The sequence below is a fragment of the Rattus rattus genome, chromosome 3 (genome assembly GCF_011064425.1).
Source record: "Rattus rattus isolate New Zealand chromosome 3, Rrattus_CSIRO_v1, whole genome shotgun sequence".
Lineage (NCBI taxonomy): Eukaryota > Metazoa > Chordata > Mammalia > Rodentia > Muridae > Rattus > Rattus rattus.
In genome coordinates, this window is record NC_046156.1 from 60,919,000 (window position 1) to 60,934,374 (window position 15,375).

General features: G+C 46.8%; 2 non-coding genes across 2 annotated transcripts; one reads left to right on the forward strand and one right to left on the reverse strand.

Moving 5' to 3' along the window:
• The first annotated feature begins 3,866 nt into the window (after positions 1 to 3,866).
• On the forward strand, positions 3,867 to 3,937 carry Trnag-ccc. Its single transcript has one exon. It is a non-coding gene; the product is annotated as a tRNA-Gly (tRNA).
• A 3,560-nt stretch (positions 3,938 to 7,497) lies between these two features.
• Positions 7,498 to 7,569, reverse strand: Trnae-uuc. The gene has a single exon. It is a non-coding gene; the product is annotated as a tRNA-Glu (tRNA).
• Positions 7,570 to 15,375: the final 7,806 nt, after the last annotated feature.

Sequence of the window (15,375 nt, forward strand, 5' to 3'; positions counted from 1 at the left end):
CCAGCTTGGCCTACGTAGGGAATTACAGACTGGCAGTTTGGAGTCCGTTTTAAAACAAAAAGCAAGCTATCCAAAAGTCTTTCTATTGTACTAAGAGGACAACATCGTTCCCTGAACACCACACATGAAGCACAGTTTATTCCTAACAGTGAGAAAGTGTTGCCGAAAAACGTATGAAATGGAGACCTGTCTCTACACCCATCAGCAACATGCACGTGTTTAGTTCCAACCAAAAAGACAATCTTTGGAACAGAGTACAGGCCTTTAAAACGTTTTCATAGGGTACCATGCATTGTGAGTACTTCCCCCCCCCGGGGGGGGGGCGAGGACAGACAACATGGCGCTCTTATACAGTCTTTTGACTTAGAACTTCCCAGCAATTAACTGTAACTGTGGGTGAAAGATACAGCACACTGGAGACTTGCTCTCATAACTATTTTGTTTCTCTTTCTAATACAAGAGAATGTATAATCAAAATGTTTAATAAAATGAGAAAGCAGTAGCCCATGATTCCCCTCCACCATCCTTATTCTGCCTTTGGTAAGTCGGAAAACCAGGGGAGAGAGCAGATGTGGTCCCCCACAACACAGTGACTCCCTTCCTTGTGTCGGGTGTAGAACTAGGGGCCTTTTCCTTGTGCTCTGCGGTTTCTCTTTGGTTTCTCTGCAGCTGGGCAGCAGAGCTTCAGGTAAGACAGAGCTAAATGTGGGCCTCAGGAGGAACTCTTTGGTTCTGAGACCCTGGTCAACCTGCAGAAGAGGAGTCCTGGGTATTTCTAGAGGAGTCCCAGGAATCTTTGGAGGAGTGCTGGGTATTTGCAGAGGAGTGCTGGGTATTTCTGGATGTAACTAACTGAAGGTTCTCCCACTGCTACTTCCCGATTTCCATCCCTCTCACAGCAGGGAAGCAAACTGCAGTCTTAGATTAATTTCCATCAACTGCTAAAAGGAAAGCAAGCTTTGTAAAGACAGGAGGAGAAGCAAGGAGAGAGGAAAATCACTGGAACTATCAAGTTTTCCTTGCCCTTGGACGAGCAGCATAGCAGAAACCTAAGAGGTCTCTGTGGCAAGCCTTCCTTGGAGTTGAGTCAGTGGCCGCACAGGAAACAGTTGCAGTTGTTAGAAAGCTTCGAAGGGCCTGGAAGTTTATGTTTTTAAAACTGCGCATTAGTATCAGTGTGCCAGGTCACTGGGTTCCAACTGCAGTTTGAGTGATGTAGTAATTTCCTTCTGGTTGAAATATTCTGGGATGGGGTGAGGGGGGAACTCCACTGGACACAACAAGTTCTAAAGAGAGTGAACTCCAGGGTTCTAGCTCTCAAGAGCTGTCACCCCTCACCCACATTCCTGTGACATTTTCACACTCCGTGATCCTCCACTTTGGTGCTATTCTTACTTGGGTCTGATGAACTTCAGGGGAAGCTTTTCAGAACCAGGGGTTTGACCTGGCATTGGTGTTTCCCTTCTAATGTGCTGAAACTTCAAGGTCATGGCAGGCAGTAGAAGGAATTCTGTAGGCCATGTTCTGAAACTCCTTGAGAAGCAAACCTGGCCCAGATCGAAGGGTAAGAAGACTTGGGCCTTTTCACAGACTAGCAGGTAGAAGAGCGTTTCCCCCTCAACACTGGGAAATACAAAATGTCCTGTGGAGATATTGAGGCACACTGCTCTCTGTCATTCGGTAAAATGAGATGGATGGACTTTCAGGTGTTTTCTCAGTGTGCCTTCACTGACGTAACTGTGGCTCAGTGGTAGAAGCCTCGCCTCCCATGCAGAAGTCCAGGAATGGAATGGCCAGTGCAGAGGGCGTGATGTTTGTTTGTTTGTGGTCCTAGCAAAGTGTCTAGGACCAAATCTGTGGATGTAAACTGTTATTCAAGCATTTGTAATTCACGAATTGTTATTCAAAGAGAAGCAAGGAAACTCCTCTTCGCCTTGTGCCCGTAATCCCAGCACTTGGGAGGCAGAGGCAGGTAGATCTCTGAGAATTTAAGGCTAGCCTGGTCTACATAATGAGTTCAAAGATAGCCAGAACTACATTGTGATACCCTGTGGGGGTGGGGGGAGAGGAAAGGAAAAGGAGGGAGGGAGGGAGGGAGGGAGGAAGACAAACTGACTGACTTCTGGGCGTTGCCTCACTGTGGCCTGTGACTGCACTGTGGTATCTGAACTGCATGGAAATGCAGCAGCCTGCATTCAGGTTCCAGCCTCAGCCCCCTGACCTCTGCCTGTGGTACAATCTTCCCATCACTGTGCCATTGTGGCAGGACAGAGTGAGAAGGGAAACCAGTTGGCACAGGCCTGGCAAACACAAGAACTGGATTGGTTTTCCAGTCTGAGTCAAGTACAAAACAAAACAAAACCAACAAAACCAAACCCAGGGGCTGTATCAGTCTGTCTCCTGTGGAGCCTACGTTGATGGAATCGAGTGACCAGATCCGTTCTTTCTGTGTCACAATTTCCTCCTCCTCCCCCTCCTCCCCCCCCTCCCCCCTTCCCCTCCTTCCCTCCTCCTCCTCCTCCCCCTCCTCCTCCTCCCTCCTCCTCCTCCTCCCCCCCCCTCCTCCTCCTCCTCCTCCCCCTCCTCCCCCTCCCTATTCCTCCTCCCCTCTCCTCCTCCTCCTCCTCCTCCCTCCTCCTCCTCTCCTCCCCTCCTCCCTCCTCCTTCCCTTCCCCCCCTCCCTTCCCCTCCTCCTCCCTCTTCCCTTCCCCTCCTCTTCCCTTCCCCCCCCCCTCTTCCCCTTCCCCTCCCCCTCCTCCTCTTTCCCCCTCCTCCTCTTCTCCTCTTCCCCCCTCCTCCCCCTTCCCCTCCTCTCCCTCCCTCCCTCCCCTCCTCCTTTTCTCTTTGCCTGGGCATTGCTAGCCAAGTGTGACGTGACGTGACATCACAGCTCTCATTCCGCTGTTCCAGTATTTTAAGTAAATTCTGGTTGATAGAATAAAATTAAACACGATGACTTTCTTCAGTTATTTTCTGGGTGTGGCTGATAAATGAGCCATCACCTAGGTCAGGGATAGAGCGTTGATCTCCATCGACCCGCACTGTGCAGGTAACCTTAGTCATCACCCACTCCACATACACAGCCACCGTTCTGATTTCTCTTTCCCTCTCGGTCAGGTTTAAGCATCAGTAAGGTTTCTGAAGTGGGGATGGAGGGGATGAGCGTGTGGGTGGATTTAGGCCTCTTCCTTTTTGCTCTTGTCCATCTCCTGGGTGGCTTTAAGGATGGCATGACTTTACACACAGATGGTACTCATTTACTAGCTATTTTTTTCCACATTTGCTCACCTATATAACATCCCAGAAGAGCAGTGCTTGTTCATTAGGACACCGTGTGCCCTGCAAAGTAAACAGTTCACAAACCTGGGGGACAGTGGCCGTCCCTTCTTCTTGTCCAAATCAGAGGAAACAGAATGTGTCACCCCTCAGAGAAGGGTGTGTCAGTCCGTGTCACACAGATGGGGGTGATGTGCACTTGTCCCCAGGACGTACACCAAGTGTGTTTTTGACTACTTCTGAATTGAGTGTGCCTTGCACTGGTAAACCACAAGGAAGGCTCTTAAGAACTGAAACTAGCATTTCCTGTCTAATAAGCTGAAACTCCCAGATCGTGGCAAGGAGAAGTAGAAGGAATTCTGTAGGTCATGCTCGGAAACTTCTTGAGCAGCAAATCTGGTTCAGACTGAGTCAGGTGAGAGGACTTGGCCTTTTCACAGCCTAGCGTGTGGGAAGGTACTTCCTCCTCAACGCTGGAAAATACTGAACATCACGAGAATACATTGATTTACATTGCAACTTTTCAGTGGGGGAAATGCATGGCTCTCACACCTTTTCTCAATGTGTTGTCAGAAGCCACCTTCAAGAGTGCATTGGTGGTTCAATGGTAGAATTCTCGCCTCCCACGCGGGTGACCCGGGTTCGATTCCCGGCCAATGCAACATCCTTTTATTTCTGGTTCCCTCTCTGACTTGAGTGTACTTTTTTGGTGCGATGATCAGGATCCAAGCCCGTCTTTTCGGTCTCTTTTTGCCTGGAAATGTTAACACTACTTGAGTAGCAGTGGCACAGACAGATATCATGTTATGTGAATCAAGGAATCCAGGTACAAACTTACAAATTCCGAATATTGCTACCACAGCTCTTCAGTTAGTTTCAAGGTCTTCTTGCTTCCATTCAGACACCTTATCTTGAGGGCTGTATTCTTACAGCAAGAGATGGCGTTCCCCCAATATTCTAGGTCAGAAAAATATGGGCAGGCAGAAGGTGTTCAGGGAAGAATTACATCCGGAAACTTCTGCCTATCTGTAACTGAGTTATGTGGTAACTTCTGGCTGGAAGTGACAAGGAGTGACTCGGGTTCTTGGGGCATTCCGCAGTCAGGCAGCATCTCCGTGATTTTAGGTCAGCCTGACATAAGGAGGAGGTCAGCCTAATTTGTATAGCGAGCTCCAGCCCAGCTAGAGCTAAATAGTGAGACCCTGTCTCAAAAAAAAAAAAAAAAAAAAAAAAAAAAACAAAAACAAAAAAAAAACCAACCAAAAAAGTTTTCATCCCTAGGGATCCTGCCTGAGCTTTCTCAGTATCACTGCACGGAGGCAGCTGAGTAAGAAGTCAGATAGAAGTCTTAGGTTTCCAACGTCTCATCAGCGTAAAATCCTTTTGTGGGAAGACCGCTGCTTACTTAATTTAAGGCTTTCGCCAAGATTAAATTTCATTAGGAAATTCTCTAGTAAGGAGCTAAAGAGACAGCTCAGAATGAGAGCTCTTCGAAGAATCCAGGTTTGACTCCCAGCAACCACACAAGAACTGTCGGATCTTTGTTCCCTGTGGGTCCCGCTCAGCGTCCTAAACAGAGGCAGGCTCGATAAACAAAACCCTTACAAACTCTCACCAACGATTTTTTTGTAACAAATTATAAGGACAAAGCGGGAACGCAGCTCCAGATATTACAAGTCAGGGAGCCGACTTCCTCGCGTTTGTGGAAGTTACCGGAATCAGCACATCCCAGATGTAATGAATCAGTCTCTTCCTAGGACGCCCCGCCCCGCCCCGCCCCGCCCCGCCCCGCCCCGCCCAGCCCCGCCCCGCCCAGCCCAGCCCAGGATAATAATGTTTTCCCGCCAGGTAAGATTGCTTTTTCCACCTTCACCTTCGACTCAGCCTCTTTAGCCCCGCGCTCCGAACGCACAGCCACTCTCAGTGCATGCTCGGACACACGCTACTCAGTCGCTCCTCTGCTCCGTCCCACCACCAGCCTGCCCCGGGACCGGCGCTCTCTCCCACAATGGTGAAATCTCCAGGGTTTCTAAAGCGGGCGCAGACACCGCAGCTCCACGTATCATTCATTTACATAGATCACTCTTCACTTAATGTCAGACAGCTCCGATTCTCAAGAAAACGCCCCGCTCCTAGACCTGCCCTCCAGCCGTCAAATTAGGTTTATTGATACTAACAATTTTCAAGATTGCTTTAAGGTTTGCTGTACCTACGTGTAATCCCCACAGCTGTGTTCAAATGATATTTTTCTGCCTCTTAGGTGAATCCTTTATTGCCTCTTGCTTCTTCCATGTCTCAAGGGACCCAGAAGGGCAGCGAAATGCACCTGGAAAAGAGACAGCAGGAGACTGGAGAGATCTATGGTTTGGCTGTTAAGAATGATGTTGCCAGAGATGGAGCGAATAGCTAAGCAATAACCGGCCCAACATGAGACCCATCCCGTGGGCAAGCACCAATCCCAGACACTGTTAAAGATACTCTGTTGTGCTTGCAGACAGCAGCCTAGCATTAAGTGTCCTCTGAGAGGTTCCGTACAGCAGTTGACTGAAAGAGATGCAGAGACCCACAGCAACCATTGGATAGAGCTCAGGGAGTCTTGTGGAAGACTAGGGGAAAGGATTGAGGCCCCTGAAGGGGATAGGAACTGCACATGAAGACCAACAGAATCAATTAACCTGGACTCTTGGCTCTGAACCACCAACCAAAGAGCATAGACGGCTGGACTGAGCCCCACCCCAACATATGTAGTAAACGTGCAGCTCAGTCTCCATGGGGGTTCCCCAATAACTGGAGCAGGGCGGGTATCGCTAAAGCTGTTGCCCATCGGTGGAACACTCTCCTAACGGTGTTACTTTGTCTGGTCTCAGTGGAAGAGGATGAGCCTAGCACTGAAAAGACTTGATGTGCCAGGGTGGGGGGATGGGGGTCCACTCTCTCAGAGGAGGAGGAGGAGTGGAGGGGGAAGAGATTGGGATATAAAGTAAATAAAATATTTTTTTAAAAAGTTGAAGACTCGCGTTCGGTTCCTAGTGTCTTGTAAATCCTATTCCACAAATCTATTTCCAGATGTGATTGGTTCAGGCCTCTCTAAGACACATGGTGACCCCATAGCTATTATTTCCCGCCCATCCCTAATCCATATCGCACTTTTTCATAAGTACGTTAAGGAAGTCCCATCTCAGCTAAAGACTTAAAAATCTTATTCAGAACATTAAAATCCTGGAAAAAATTTTCCTCCCCACAAATAACTAGTTCCAAGGCTCCAGAATCTCACTTTTTAGACACATAAACTCATCCCACTCCTGCCCGAATCCTCAGACTTGGTTTTCAAAGCTGTAGCCTCTGGGAAGCTGCCAATAACTGAGGAGACTGGGAAGCTTGCAAATTGTACAGGGAAGCTTCAGACTTGAGGGGAACCTCAGGGTCTCTCTGAGTAGCCATAGCTGTTCTGGAGCGCCCTCTGTAGACCGGGACAGCCTCCAACTCACAGAGGTCCGTCTGAGTATTGGGACTAAAGTTATGCACCACCACAGCACACCCAGCTGTAACAGTCTCTTCCATAGAGCAAACACCGTAAGAACTTGGCTTTAGGGAGCTGAGGGATGGCTTAGGGGTGAAGAGCATTGGTTGCTCTTTGAGAAGACCATACCCACATAGCAGCTCTAAATCTAGTATCCATAACTCCAGTTCCAGAAGATCCAGTACCCTTTTCTGGTCATCCAGGGTACCAGCCACACACTGGTGGTGCACAGACATACAAGCCATTGAGACACCTTTACACATAATTTCTTTTTAAAAATTAAAAAAAAAAAACTTGTCTGAAACACTAGTTCCATCACCAGTAACAACCCTTCAAAAATCGCATGTTCTTTGCGCTGAGGTTGGAGTGGTATATATTTAAAAATTCTTTAATTCATGCACATGAACTAGGTACTCTATATAGATTATTTATATCATAATATATCATAACAAGAATATATTACACATAATAAGAATTAATTCTAAAAAAAAAAAATTTCTAGATCAAAGTACTTATTGGTAGTTCTTGCAGAATTGTCCTGAAAGAGAAACAAGACATTTTACAAAATGACGTATAGGCCTACACAAGTGTGCATAACTGATGTGCATGTTTGTCGCCTAGGAATTGCTATTTATTTTGAGGCGTTGAGAGGACTTATTTTGAGGCAGAGGGATTCTTATGCTCTTCATGGTCAAAAGGCCTTCCCTGACCGGGAATCGAACCCGGGCCGCGGCGGTGAAAGCGCCGAATCCTAGCCACTAGACCACCAGGGAGGGATAGAAATCAAGTGACGTGGTATGGAGTAGAGTACCTAGAAATAAATGTCGACAGGACTAGAAGCCGAAGATTAGCAGGTATCCAGTGTGGTAACATCCATCCCCCCTACCCTAGAGCCTCTGTTCCACCTCTCATCCTTCCGGAGCCAGAAGATGCTTTGGGCTCGGAGGTCTAAACTCACTTGCGCTTCATTCCAGTCTAGCCTTGTGCACAAACACTTCTTCCGGTTCGTGGTGGTTTAAGTGGGGACTCGGCTCTTGGTGTGGGGTGAGCGTCGTCTTTCATGTTCCTTATGTGGTAATTGGGTCAAGGAAGCAATTGGCATGCTGGTTCCGTTTATCTCGGACCATCTCAGTCATTATAACAGATAGACTTCGCCCCTGGTTCTCCAGGTGAAGGCTTAGCCTCGAACCCTTTGTCTGATTAGATGCTCTACTCTGCACTTGTGTGTAGGGAAGGAAGAAAGCCAATGGGTTTTTCAGGAAGAAAAACAAAAAAAACCTGAAAACAAACACACAAAAACCTTTCTGGTTTTTAGACACTAGACATTGTCAACTTGTAGAGATTTGGGGAAGATGAAAGTTGCAGATTCCTGGATCTACTGCTGAGGGAAGTTAGCGGTGGCCCCAATGCCAGTCGCAGCGGGGGATAGAGGTTAATCCTGGGTGTTTACCGGGCTGCAGGGGGTGGGGAACTCCTAGGCACCCCCTTTCCGCCTCAGTTACAGCAACCTAGGTTCTGCCATTTTCGCCTCCGCTTCGTACATCCTTCCTTTCCTTCTCTTCTTCCGCCCACCCCCCACCGCTCTCTCTCTCTCTCTCTCTCTCTCTCTCTCTCTCTCTCTCTCTCTCTCTCTCTCCCCCCTCTCTCTCACATAGTTTCTCAGCCTTCCTAATGTAACCCTTTAATAAGCTTCTCATGCAGTGGTGACCCCAACCATAAAATTATCTTTGCTACTTCGTAACTGTAATTTTGCTACTGTATGGATCATGATGTAAATATCTGTGTTTTGGGAACGCAAACGCCCCTCTTCCAGGGATCTTTCAAGTGTTAGCAATAACCCTGAGGGGGCCCGGAGAAGAAGCCCACACCATGCCTTGACGATTCATCCGTGAGACTGAATTGCACCTTGTGTAGTAGCTCTGACTGCCGACAGTTGAGGTGTCACTGGTTCCAGTTCTTCAAGCAGTGCCAACGTGCTTGGTAGTGGAAGAGCATGCCAGAGATTGGCAATTACTCTGGACCGGGAGACAGCATCTCCAGGAAGGAAGATGACAAGGCATAATCTGCAGGGAGCCCAGCCCAGCAGCCTGGTGGAGCAGACATTTACCTGGCAAGCCCTGTGTGAATCTTCACCTGTGCTGCCCCTTCTCTGACCTGCCCTCTGATGTCCCTTCAGAATGCCCAGGGACTCCTGCTCCTATATCAGTCAGTGGCAGCTTCTGTGCTTGGTACTTAGCGAAGAAGGTTTGTTTTCGCAGTTTCAGCTAAGCTCTGGTTTTCTCTCTGTCAAAGCAGTACAAGTAGAAGAAAGACCACTGACCCAAATTATGGCTGCATAAACTAAAGTGTGCGTGCACGCGTGGGTGCATGCATGCGTTCATTCGTACAGGTTAAAGGTAAGGTACCAGAGATCATGAGCACTGCACATAGAGAAGATAAATATTTTAATAGCTCGGGAGTGGGGGGTTTCCAAATTGGGGGTTTGGCTGGCAAATAGGCAGTAGCAGAAGCAGGACATAAGACATAAGCATGACACGCCTGACACCAAGGCATGGTTATAAGGTGGTCATAACAACTTTTTGAAACAAAGGTATAGTTTTTCCCGCCCTGGGACAAGCAGTACAGAGCCATATGTAGTTAAGGTTACAGGTGGGGCACAGCCCAGTGCTGAGAGAAAACAGAGGTTTAATCAACAAGAATTAACCTAGTTTGTTTTTACTAGGTGACTTCCAAGTCTAAGATGGCGGCGGGCTGGTTTATCAGTAGCTGCTGTGAAGAGAGGAACAGCTGAGATAGGGGCTACCTGGTCCTGGTCATTTCACAGGCATTGTCTTCTGTGCCTTCTGTCCGTGGCTCTGCTGCAGTTGTCAACAGACTGTTATTGGTGTGAGGACAGGCTAGACATGACATATACCATGTGGCAATGGGACATGCATCTCCACTCCAGAAATAAGCATGTGTAGGGGTCACTAAATAACCAGGAAAACAGTCCAATTTAAAAATAAAAAATCAGAAAAGTGTAAGCAACATCTAGCACAAACTAAGATAGGCTCTTTTCAAAATTAATAAAGTGGTGTTTGGTGTGTGGTTTGTGTGGTGGCCCACAGTTGTACCACAGCACTCGGGAGAAGAAGTTGAAAAGAGAGAGCCAAGCCAGCAGGGGATTTATAAAACCTTTCCTCAACATAAAATGTAGCAGTTCAAGCGATGTGCAGACAGTGGCTATGCTGATGTTATGTGGTGGTAACATTGTTGCTAGAGCAGTTACTTAAAATTCGGGTTCCCTGTCATTCATGGGATACCCCTGTCCACCTCACTTTGCAGGTGAAAAGAGTAGGGACGCATGCCTTAGCTGTTTAAGGCTTGACCAAGGCACTCGGATCTTTGATCTCGAAGTGGGAGGGGGGAGCGCACCGGATCAGGAATTTGAGTCTCAAGCGTTTAACATTGTTATCCTATTAGCAGGGTTAGGCTGTCCAAACCCGAGGAGGGTATCAGTTTGGGCGGGTTTATACATCTGCCACTGATAATCCTGTTTAGCTGTCCGCCCTTGAGAGAGGAGGGACAGCGGTTTAAAATGACAGCAGGACTCCCAGGGTAGGTGTGAACTTGGACCATGCAGTTAACATTCCTTTGCTGGGCTGTGCTCATGAAGGAAGTGGGCGCTACGCACCCTCTGGCGTCTCCCGGATGCTGGAATTCTGCTGCCACCCGTGGTCGGGTCGCGGGGACCTGGGAACCCCACGCTGACCAGGTTACGGCCCGGGTGAACAACAGGACTCGGAGAAGGAGTCCGCGTGCGCCTTAGGATCCGGGTGGGTTAGTCCGCTCTAATCGCCCGGCGACGGCAGCGCAAGTTCCTCGCTAGAAGCCCCAAAATAAAAGGCTCTGTGTGTGTGTGTGTGTGTGTGTGTGTGTGTGTGTGTGTGTGTGTGTGTGTGTGTGCGCTGGGCCTGTCTATCTGTCTCTGTATGTGTGTCTGTGTGTGTGTGAGATTCGGGAATCCAGAACATTGGGCGGGTGGCGAAGCACGCGCGCCGCCAGCTTCGGGGTGATTAGAGTAGCGACAAGTAATTAATACAATATTAGGGTCCTTTGCAGACCCCAAGCAAGGACGCTCGAGAGATTGATCACCCCATGAATGATTGGGGCCTCCGCGGCTCTCGGTCTTGCGTGGGGGGCGCGGCCCGCACAGAAAGGACAGTGGGTTTCCATGGGCGCAGAAAGGTGCGTGTGTGTGTGTGTGTGTGTGTGTGTGTGTGTGTGTGTGTGTGACGGGCTTTGTTGGTTGGTTGCTGCTGTAGCCTATTGATCCAGGATAGGGTTTGAGGGAGTCGGTTTCAGGAGCTTGTGAGGACACTAGGTGGTTGTCATTCGGGTTATGTGTGCGGGAACATCCAATAGAATCCAGGTCAGAGCGGAGCGTGGTGTCGCGCGCCTTTAACCTGATCTTTTGAAAGTCCGAAGCCAGCGTAGTGTTTCTCCGTAGTCTTGAATTCCAGGACAACCAGAGCCACACTATGAAACTGTCTCAGATACAAACAAAAAACCCAGTCATGAGTCGCTCCTTTCCCCCAACTTCTTGTTTGCAATAACTAGCAAATCACAAGTAAACGAAGCAAACGTCTTTTGAGTGGTAGTGATTAAACCCAAGGCCGGTGGAGCTCCCGCTCCCACGCTAGTAGTTAAGCAGCAGCAGCCTTGACCTTGCATTTGAAGCCCTTGTGGGTTTTCGCTGTGGTTGTTGTTTGTTTTCTTTTGGTTTGGTTTGATTGGCATGTGTTTTTTTTTTTTTGTTTGTTTGTTTGTTCTATTTTGTTTTGGGGTTTTTTTGTTTGTTTTCTTCGAAACAGATTCTCTGTGTAGTCCTGGCTATCCTGGAACTTGCTCTGTAGGCTAGACTGGCCTTGAACTCAGATCTGCCTGCTTCTGCCTTCTGAGTGCTGCTGGGATTAAGGGTGTGAGCCTGCCTGGCTCTGTTGATGTCTTTTTAAACAAATTTCCTCACGTCAAAGTCTAAGTGAAATCTTTTGATATCTAACTTTGTGATTTCTAAAGGGCCCATAGACTATCTCAAAAAAGTATTGTATTTTCAACTCACTTGAGGCTCACATCCCTAATCCTAGCACTGGGGTGACAGAAACCTAAGGATTTCAATGAGTTCCAGGCCAGCCAGAGCTACATTCTGTCTCAAACAAACAAACAGAAAACTATTATTTGTCCTATGAAAAGAGTCACTAAATAATGTTTACATTATATTTTAGTTTGCATAGGAAGTGATAAGAAATGTTGTGTGGGGGCTGGGGATTTAGCTCAGCGGTAGAGCGCTACCTAGGGAAGCGCAAGGCCCTGGGTTCGGTCCCCAGCTCTGAAAAAAAAAAGAACCAAAAAAAAAAAAAAAAAAAGAAATGTTGTGTGGGCTGACAAAAATAATTTCAGTGATAGATTCAGTCCCTAGCCTACATAAAGTCTTGGGTTGATCTTCAGAACAGAGAAAATATTAGCAGAGTACTGCCTTTGGGTTACACTTGTACACAGGTACATGTTTTTGACGAGGCTCTGTGAAACTGTTACTAATGTCATGCACCAGCTACAGGGACCCCAAAGAGCACAGAGGAGCCAATTCTGATGCAAATACATAAGAGCCTTTATTATGAGCTGAGAGCAAGGTCAGAGAGAGAGCCCCAACTCTAGGGGTGTAGGGTATCTGTTGTAGTACAGCAAACTTGGGGAATTTCTATATGGGTCAGCAAGGTAATGCTTTAAAAACTGTAATCTGCAGGAACCAAACACTGCGGGAAAACCACCTGACAAACAGGACAGCTAAGGTATCTATTCTCCTCAGGGTGTCTTAGGTTATCCATGTGTACCTTGAGCTGCTATTGGGATGTTTGCTCAAGTGGAGTTTGGTTTTCTTCCTGGAATTGGAGTTTAGCCCCTCTCTTTTACAAAATAGTTTCTTCAGAAATCCACTAAGTCTTGGTGTACCATAGTCATAATTGATTACCTCAAATAGTCTGTGATAGAGATAAGCAGGTTTCCGTGTTTGATGGGTTGTCAGGGCGATGGATTCTCACCAGGTCTTTAACCATGGTCCTTCTGAGTCTTGTCTTCCAGAGTTCATTGATTCATTCATTCACTTGCTTTCTTAAGTGTCTATAAACTAAACTATTTTTTCTTCTAAGAAATTTGTGGATAAGGTGGATATACATTTTTCTAAAGTTAAAATCAAACCACTTGGGGCTGGAGAGATGACTCGGCAGTAAGAGCACTGGGGCTCTTCCCAGGCGACAGGGGTTTGATTCCCAGCCCGCACACATTAGTTAATAACCGTCTATCATTGCGGTTCCAGGAGAGACTTCATCACACCCAGCCAACGTGGGTACCGAGCGTGCACAGAAAGCACAGAAATGCATGCAGGTAGAACATCCACTCAAATAAAGTAAAGTAAAATAATTTAAAAATGTCATACCATTTGGCAGGGAAGGAGGATCGGTAGTTCAAATGTCTGTTGACTCAACATCAAATGGAACAAAAATAATCTGAAATTGAATGAACTGATGAAGTATAATTATTGTTTTTCCCATTTCTTTATTTTTTTGATGAAGAATAATTCATTTAAGTATTGTTTGTTTGTTTCAAACATTGTTTTGTCATGTTCTCTAAATCTAAGGAAAAATCTTGGCAATTAATATTTGTGTGTGTGTGTGTGTGTATGTGTATGTGTGTGTGTATGTGTGTGTGTGTACACACTTGTAGGTGTCATGCTACAGCACCCATGTGAAGGTCAGAGGTCAGTCTTCAGGAGTCAGTTCTCAGCTTACATCTTGGTGAAAGATCTTCTCCATTGTTATTGCCCCAGGCTAGCCAGCTTGAACTTCTGCCTTCATTTCGTCTTTGAAGCTCTGGGATTAAAGGTGCAGGCTTTTCAACACGGACACAGCACGTTCAAGCACACATAAATAAGTAAGTCTAACAGAACACTACTGGAAACATGGGTCTGTTTATACTGCCGAAGCCTTGACCAGTGCGTCATGTTTGAAAATGTTCACTGACAGACTGGAGAGATGGCTCAGTGGTTAAGAGCACTGGCTGCCCTTCCAGAGGACCTGGGGTTTGACAACTCACAACTGTCTGTAACTCCAATTCCAGGGGCTCTGACACCCTCACACAACATAGATGCAGGCAAAACACCAATGCACATAAAGTGAAAATAAGTTGTAGACTTCTTAAAAAGTAAACGTTCATCAAATCTGATGTCTCATTGAAATCAATGTCACCAAACAGTTAATAAGCTAAGCTGGGCTTTATGGAGACAATAAACTTGTCATTAAAACCTGGCCTGATGTATCCCCTTACCCTCATGAAAGGAAGGCACAGGAATACTATAAGCCATTCTGAGGTGCTACAGAGAGGAATTCATCCAGATCTTTGGTAGTATAGGTCATTTGAATAGCAATGGCTTTTAGATAGAAGAGATTTTGGAAATCCAATCTGGGGCTGTGTGTATACATGTATGTGTGCATATTCATGTGTGACAGACTCTCACTGTCAAGTTAGCCTGGAGTTCACTATGTAGACCAGGCTGGCTTCAAACTCGAGGTCAGTTCTTCTGTCTCTGAACAAACACTACCTTGCCTTGTAATTTAAAGATTCTTTGTTAAATATTCTATCAAACCTGGTTCTGGTCACATGAGTATGATCGTAGTCTTCAGGAAGCTGAGGTAGGAGGACAGTGGATTTGATGGCAGCCTATTGTCTTAGTGTTCTATTGCTGTGACAAAACACCCTGACTAAGGCGATTTAATAAAGAAAGCATCTAATTGGGGACTTGCTTACAGTTTCAGAGGGTGAGCCCATCCATGATCATCATATTGTGAAGCCTCGTGGCAGGCAAGCATGGGGCTGAAGCAGTACAGTAGCTAAGGGTTTACATCATGATCCACAGGCAGGAAGCAGAGAAAGAGAGCAAGACTGGGTGAGGGCTTTTGAAACCTTTGAGCTCACCTTCAATGACACACCTCCCCCAACAAGGCCACACCTCCTAATCCTTCCCAAGCATGTCCACCAACCGGGAAACAAACATTCAAAATATATGCACCTATAGTGGGGCAGGAAAACGTGCTTCAAGCTCACATTTAAAACTCTCCTGAGCTTAATTTTCATCCTTGTTTTTCTTTGATTTTTTTTTTTTTTAACTTGGCTTGGTTGATGAAGACTTAGGTGAGAGACCATGCTGCAGTCTTTTGCTATTTTCCTCTTCAAAGGCATCTCAAGTATCTTCTTGATGTGCTTCATTTTCTCAAATGTTTTGAGTGCGTGGCACCTGTGTCCCATGCCACATGGTCTCTTTGTGATTAGAGCCACACCAACCAACCCAAACAGCAGAAAAACAAAACAAAAGGTCTTCAGTGAGTCTGACACGGCTAACATGTAAGTTCCTTCCCAAGTCACAGGCCAACCAGCGTGTCGACTGACAGTGGTGCTTAGGTCAAATTTTGACTCACTTTCCCCAAAAAAGAATGGGGGAGTTGCAGGGGAGGCCGGAGAGCCAGTTCAGTGGTTAAGAGAATCTGCTG